This window comes from Salmo salar, chromosome 02 (genome assembly GCF_965601325.2).
Source record: "Salmo salar chromosome 02, fSalSal1, whole genome shotgun sequence".
NCBI classification, from domain to species: domain Eukaryota; kingdom Metazoa; phylum Chordata; class Actinopteri; order Salmoniformes; family Salmonidae; genus Salmo; species Salmo salar.
In genome coordinates, this window is record NC_138292.1 from 69976188 (window position 1) to 69984201 (window position 8014).

An 8014-nucleotide genomic window follows, 5' to 3' on the forward strand; every position below is an offset into this window, starting at 1 on the left:
GAATAAAACAGAGGGATTAAAAAAAAAAAATGTAACCTTTATTTAACTAGGCAAGTCAATAACGGCCTACCAAAAGGCCTCCTGCGGGGACGGGGGCTGGGATTTTTATATATATATATATATATATATATAAATAAATATACAACAAAGCACACTTCACGACAAGAGAGACCTAAGACAACAACATAGCAAGGCAGCAACACACGACAACACAGCATGGTAGCAACACAACATGACAACAACATGGTAGCAACACAACATGGTAGCAGCACAAAAGACGGTACAAACATTATTGGGCACAGACAAAAGCACAAAGGGCAAGAAAGTAGAGACAACAATACACCTCGTGATGCTTCTCCATGGTTGTTATTCACACTGAACTCAGAAACTACGACAACAAAGTGTTGACAAACTGTCTGTGTGAGCTAATAGGTTTGTGCCTAATTTAATAATATTCTTTTGATGTGTGATTGTGTTGCAGTGATACTGGGGCAGGATGGCTGGAGTGTGACTTACACCCCTCAGAGTATCTGTACCGTGAAGGGGTCAACAGTGGATATGTCCTGCTCTTACACATATCCCAGAGGTCATACAGTCACAGAGACATCATGATTCTATAGATGGTATGGTGTGAAACCTCAGAATGATGATCGTGTGGAGTACTATGGGGACAGAGTGAATAACTGCACCCTGAGAATCACAGACCTGAGAAAGAGAGACTCAGCTGAGCACTGGTTCACATTCAAGACTCAGATCATACAAGGTCATGTCTTTCAAAGTGTGACAAGTGAGAGATATTCTGGAAGTCCTGGAGTCAGGCTGTCTGTCACAGGTACACTATTTTGTAATGCTTCATCAGTTACATTAAAGCCTTTGGAAATCTGTTTTAATTTGACATTATACAGTACATTAGGAATGACAGTATGTATGTAATATGAATGTCTTGTGTCATTTCATTACAATTGTTGTCGTTTGTTGTTTGTTTTTAATCACAGGCCCGAAGGCAAATGTTCCAACAACAGTGACAGAGGGACAGAGAATGGCATTGACCTGAAGCACCACCAGTACTCTGACTGACAACCCCAACCCCACCTACATCTGGTACAAGAACGGACAATGTCTCACCAACCCAAATACCAAAATAACTACCTGTACCTAGACCCCGTCAGCAGTGAGGATACAGACAGATACTCCTGTGCTGTAAACGGCCATGAGGATCTCCTCTCTCCTGTAGAGACTCTCACTATGTGGCCTTTTGGGTGTATATTGTGGCTCCCCCTTCTCTCTCTCTCTCTCTCTCTCTCCCACGTCAGGTTTTACAACTGTCATAAATACCTGGGAGAAACTGCCATGCAGTATTGAGGGAGAGAGTCTACCAGAGCAAAGAGCTTCTCTTTGTTCAAAACTCCTAATCCCCAAAATGGGAGAACTAAACAATTTCTATTTTTGAGAATGTGGGAATGGTCCGTGGACATTTAAAGAACAATCCTGTCAAAGTTGTTTGACACACAACTATATCTCTTAATGTGTACATTTCCCAGCTGTCAGGCTTACATATAAATATTGTGAAACGTATGTGATTAAACATGAAACTATTTGTGAAAAGATGTAATGTGATGTTAACCTTCTAAATGAGAGTGGTTTTCATATAAAGATTACAGTTGAAGTCGGAAGTTTACATACACCTTAGCCAAATACATTTAAACTCAGTTTTTCACAATTCATGACATTTAATCTTAGTAAGAATTCCCTGTCTTAGGTCAGTTAGGATCACCACGTTTCTTTTAAGAATGTGAAATGTCAGAATAATAGTAGAGAGAATGATTTATTTCAGCTTTTATTTATTTCATCACATTCCCAGTGGGACAGAAGTTTACATACACTCAATTAGTATTTGGTAGCATTGCCTTTAAATTGTTTAACTTGGGTCAAACTCATTGGGTAGCCTTCCACTAGCTTCCCACAATAAGTTGGGTGAATTTTGGCCCATTCCTGCTGACAGAGCTGGTGTAACTGAGTCAGGTTTGTAGGCCTCCTTGCTCGCACACGCTTTTTCTTTTCTGCCTACAAATTTTCTATCTGATTGAGGTCAGGGCTTTCTGATGGCCACTCCAAAACTGGCATAAAAAAGCCACACTACGGTTTGCAACTGCACATGGGGACAAAGATCGTACTTTTTGTTGTCCTTAACCTGTTGGGGGTAGGGGGCAGTATTGACACGGCCAGATAAAAAACGTACCGATTTAATCTGGTTACTACTCCTGCCCAGTAACTAGAATATGCATATAATTATTGGCTTTGGATAGAAAACACCCTAAAGTTTCTAAAACTGTTTGAATGGTGTCTGTGAGTATAACAGAACTTATATGGCAGGCAAAAACCTGAGAAGATTCCTTACAGGAAGTGGCCTGTCTGACAAGTTGTTGTTCATCTTGGCTCTTTTTATTGAAGACTGAGGATCTTTGCTGTAACGTGACACTTCCTACGGCTCCCATAGGCTCTCAGAGCCCGGGAAAAAGCTGAATGATATCGAGGCAGCCCCAGGCTGAAACACATTTACGCTTTTGGCAAGTGGCCGATCAGAGGACAATGGGCTTAGGCGCGTGCCCGAGTCGACCCCATGCTTTATTTTCTTTCGTCTGTTTACCTAAATGCAGATTCCCGGTCGGAATATTATAGCTTTTTTACGAGAAAAATGGCATAAAAATGGATTTTAAACAGCGGTTGACATGCTTCGAGGTACGGTAATGGAATATTTAGAATTTTTTTGTCACGAAATGCGCCATGCTCGTCACCCTTCTTTACCCTTTCGGATAGTGTCTTGAACGCACAAACAAAACGCCGCTATTTGGATATAACAATGGATTATTTGGGACCAAACCAACATTTGTTATTGAAGTAGAAGTCCTGGGAGTGCATTAAGAACACCAAAGGTAATAACATTTTTCTTATAGTAAATCTGACTTTGGTGAGTGCTAAACTTGCTGGGTGTCTAAATAGCTAGCCCTGTGATGCCGGGCTATCTACTTAGAATATTACAAAATGTGCTTTCACCGAAAAGCTATTTTAAAATCGGACATATCGAGTGCATAGAGGAGTTCTGTATCTATAATTCTTAAAATAATTGTTATGCTTTTTGTGAACGTTTATCGTGAGTAATTTAGTAAATTCACCGGAATTTTGCGGGGGGTATGCTAGTTCTGACCGTCACATGCTAATGTAAAAAGCTGTTTTTTGATATAAATATGAACTTGATTGAACAAAACATGCATGTATTGTATAACATAATGTCCTAGGTCTGTCATCTGATGAAGATCATCAAAGGTTAGTGCTGCATTTAGCTGTCTTCTGGGTTTATGTGACATTATATGCTAGCTTGAAAAATGGGTGTCTGATTATTTCTGGCTGGGTACTCTGCTGACATAATCTAATGTTTTGCTTTCGTTGTAAAGCCTTTTTGAAATGGGACATTGTGGTTAGATTAACGAGAGTCTTGTCTTTAAAATGGTGTAAAATAGTCATATGTTTGAGAAATTGAAGTAATAGCATTTCTAAGGTATTTGAATAACGCGCCACAGGATTCCACTGGCTGTTACGTAGGTGGGACGATTTCGTCCCGCCGGCCCTAGAGAAGGTAAGCCATTTTGCCACAACTTTGGAAGTATGCTTGGTGTCATTGTCATTTTAGAAGACCCATTTGCGACCAAGCTTTAACTTCCTGACTGATGTCTTGAGATGTTGCTTCAATATATCCACATAATTTTCTTTCCTCATGATGCCATCCATTTTGTGAAGTGCACCAGTCCCTCCTGCAGCAAAGCACCCCCACCAAATGATGCTGCCACCCCCGTGCTTCACGGTTGGGATGGTGTTCTTCGGCTTGCAAGCCTCCCAAGGATGAACCAGACTTGTGGAGGTCTACAATTGTTTTTCTGAGGTCTTGGCTGATTTCATCTGATTTTCCCATGATGTTAAGCAAAGAGGCACTGAGTTTGAAGGTAGGCCTTGAAATACATCCACAGGTACACCTCCAATTGACTCAAATTATGTCAGTTAGCCTATCAGAAGCTTCTAAAGCCATGACCTCATTTTCTGGAATTTTCCAAGCTGTTAAAGGCACAGTTGTCTTAGTGTATCTAAACTTCTGACCCACTGGAATTGTAATACAGTGAAGTATAAGTGAAATAATAAAGTGAAACAATTTTTGGAAAAATTACTTGTGTCATGCACAAAGTAGATGTCCTAACCCACTTGCAAAACTATAGTTTGTTAACATGAAATTTGTGGAGTGGTTAAAAACGAGTTTTAATGACTCCAACCTAAGTGTATGTAAACTTCCAACTTAAACTGTAACTAGTCAGTGGCCACACCCCCGTGAGCCTAGACATCACATTAGGCGTCATAAAACCGCCCCTTCTTCCACAGACTATAAAACCCACTTCCTACAAAATATACATTAAGTCAGAGAACGCCAGGACGTCGTCCACACGTTGAAATGGCTACGACTCTATAGGCCAAGGTAACCAGAAAAGCATGGAACGGTGGCTACATTGCTAGAAATTGTTAAACTCTGAGACTATCGATTCACTACAGAAGGAGCAATTTCTAGATGACACGAATTACTAGTCTGCAGCTAGTAATTACATAAACCTAGAACGAAGAATACCGACAACCGCCAAAGCATCTATCTATGAGAACATTTCCGAATGGTACTATGAAGTATCCATTGTAACCACCAACAACCAAGAAAGACATCGTGACTTCTGGGTAAGTTAACCTGTTGGGGATAGGGGGCAGTATTTGCACGGCCGGATAAAAAACGTACCCAATTTAATCTGGTTACTACTCCTGCCCAGTAACTAGAATATGCATATAATTGTTTGATTTGGATAGAAAACACGCTAACGTTTCTAAATCTGTTTGAATGGTGTCTGTGAGTATAACAGAACTCATTTGGCAGGCCAAAACCTGAGAAGATTCCAAACAGTAAGCGCTCTCTCTGACTATTTCTTGGCCTTCTTGATCATCTCTAACCAAAACAGGGGATCTCTGGCATAACGTGACATTTTCTAACGCTCCAATAGGCTCTCAGAAGGCGCCAGAACGATGAATGGTGACTTTGCAGGCCATGGCTGAAAAACAGTAGCGCATTTGGATAGTGGTCGATCTGAGGACAATGAGACTAGAGGCGCGTGCATGAGCCGACACCATGTTTACTTTCTCTCTCTTTGAACGAAAACAACGACTCCCGGTCGGAATATTATCGCTTTTTTACGAGAAAAATCGCATAAAAATTGATTTTAAACAGCGTTTGACATGCTTCGAAGTACGGTAATGGAATATTTTGAATTTTTTTGTCACGAAACGCGTCGGGCGCGTCACCCTTCTTTACCCTTCGGATAGTGTCTTGAACGCACGAACAAAACGCCGCTATTTGGATATAACTATGGATTATTTGGAACCAAACCAACATTTGTTATTAAAGTAGAAGTCCTGGGAGTGCATTCTGACGAAGAACAGCAAAGGTAATCAAACTTTTCTAATAGTAAATCGGAGTTTGGTGAGTACCACACTTGGTGGGTGTCAAAATAGCTAGCCTGTGATGGCCGGGCTATGTACTCAGAATATTGCAAAATGTGCTTTCACCGAAAAGCTATTTTAAAATCGGACATAGCGAGTGCATAAAGGAGTTCTGTATCTATAAATCTTAAAATAATTGTTATGTTTTTTGTGAACGTTTATCGTGAGTAATTTAGTAAATTCACCGGAAGTGTTCGGTGGGAATGCTAGTCACATGCTAGTCATATGCTAATGTAAAAAGCTGTTTTTTTATATAAATATGAACTTGATTTAACTAAACATGCATGTATTGTATAACATAATGTCCTAGGATTGTCATCTGATGAAGATCATCAAAGGTTAGTGCTGCATTTAGCTGTGGTTTGGGTTTATGTGACATTATATGCTAGCTTGAAAAATGGATGTCTGATTATTTCTGGCTGGGTACTCTGCTGACATAATCTAATGTTTTGCTTTCGTTGTAAAGCCTTTTTGAAATCGGACAGTGTGGTTAGATTAACGAGAGTCTTGTCTTTAAAATGGTGTAAAATAGTCATATGTTTGAGAAATTGAAGTAATAGCATTTCTAAGGTATTTGAATATCGCGCCACGGGATTACACTGGCTGTTGAGTAGGTGGGACGCCCATAGAGGTTAACCAGAGACTCTGATGAACTCTTCAGGACGATCTAGTGTTTTGAACGGAGAGACAACAACAACAGCGTAAATATGTACATTGAAATTTCTTTCAGAATGACGTGACATTCATGTGCAAAGTATTAGCATGTCCATAAGCACAATTATCAACTAACTGTGTGTGTAATCCATTTTGTCTTTCCCGCTCTTTCTCAGTCCCCACCCCTTTCCTTTGTTACCAAGCCATCGTAGCGGCTTCGTCTGCTAAGGACTTTTTCTTTGTATCACGTAGTAACCAAAATACCTACTGTTTGTGTGTTATGTAATTCTGTGTCATTATTTAGTTAGTTAGTAAATAAATAATTAAGCCAATTTGTATATCGCTGATTCATGATATAGGCTAGGGTTTGTGCAGATATTCAAGTGTTTGCGACGTTCAGTAATGAGAACTGATGAGGTAATAATAATACATTCATGAGAATGACTAATCGATAAGACATGAAAATATCTAAAGAGTTATATTCGGGAAATTGACACTCCATAAACAAAAATTTTCCATGGTGCTCCGACTTCCTAGTTAATTAAAATGTACATGATTAGTTTAATCATGTAATAATAATTACACATAGAGAATTGATTTGATAAAATAACAGTCTTCACATTTAATGATAGTCCAGAAACGACACCACTCTCCTAAAGAGACTCTCACTGTCAGATGTAAGTACAATACATATATATAATCTCACTGTAATTTAATTCTAGTATTATACTTTGGTTACACTGTGTGTTTATTTGTATGTCATTCCCAACACTAGATGGCTCAAAGAGAGTGTCAGTATCAGTCAGTCCTTCTGGTAAAATAGTGGAGGGCAGTTCAGTGTCTCTGACCTGCAGCAGTGATGCCAAGCCACCTGTAGACAAATACACCTGGTCGAAGAGGAACATAACCTCACCAAAAGCATCAGGATAGAGTTACAGCATCACTAACATCAGCTCTGAGGACAGTGGAGAATACTACTGTGAGGCTGAGAATACAATTGGAACCCAGAAATCTAGACCTCAATTGATCATTGTAGCCGGTAAGATTATTTTTTATTTAAATCTATATGATAACATTCAAATCATTCTTTATACTTTAGGGGAACAAGCTTCTGTTAGAATGCATCTGTAGGAATCATAGTGGTGCTTCTGGTTCTCATCCTCTGTCTCTCTGGCTTCATGTGGTTCAGGTGAGCATCTTTCTAAGACTTATCTTCCACTTTATTATTTTCATTTGATATTAACTTGATTGCTATTCAATGATTTATTGATTGATTTGTTCAATCATTTCATTATTTAAAACAGAAAGAAGGCCTCCACATCCACCTATGTCACAAGGGACACAGCAGACGATGGACAGGTGAGTTAAGATCACATAGTATTTTATTAATTAAAGCTCCAGCAGCACTACACCCTGGTTACACCTCCACACCTGGTGACATTAATTTACTACATCACTTCACCCTGGTTACACCTCCCCACCTGGTGACATTAATTTACTACATCAGTACACCCTGGTTACACCTCCACACCTGGTGACATTAATTTACTACATCACTACACCCTGGTTACACCACCACACCTGGTGACATTAATTTACTACATCACTACACCCTGGTTACACCACCACACCTGGTGACATTAATTTACTACATCAGTACACCCTGGTTACACCACCACACCTGGTGACATTCATTTACTACATCACTACACCCTGGTTACACCACCACACCTGGTGACATTAATTTACTACATCACTACACCCTGGTTACACCACCACA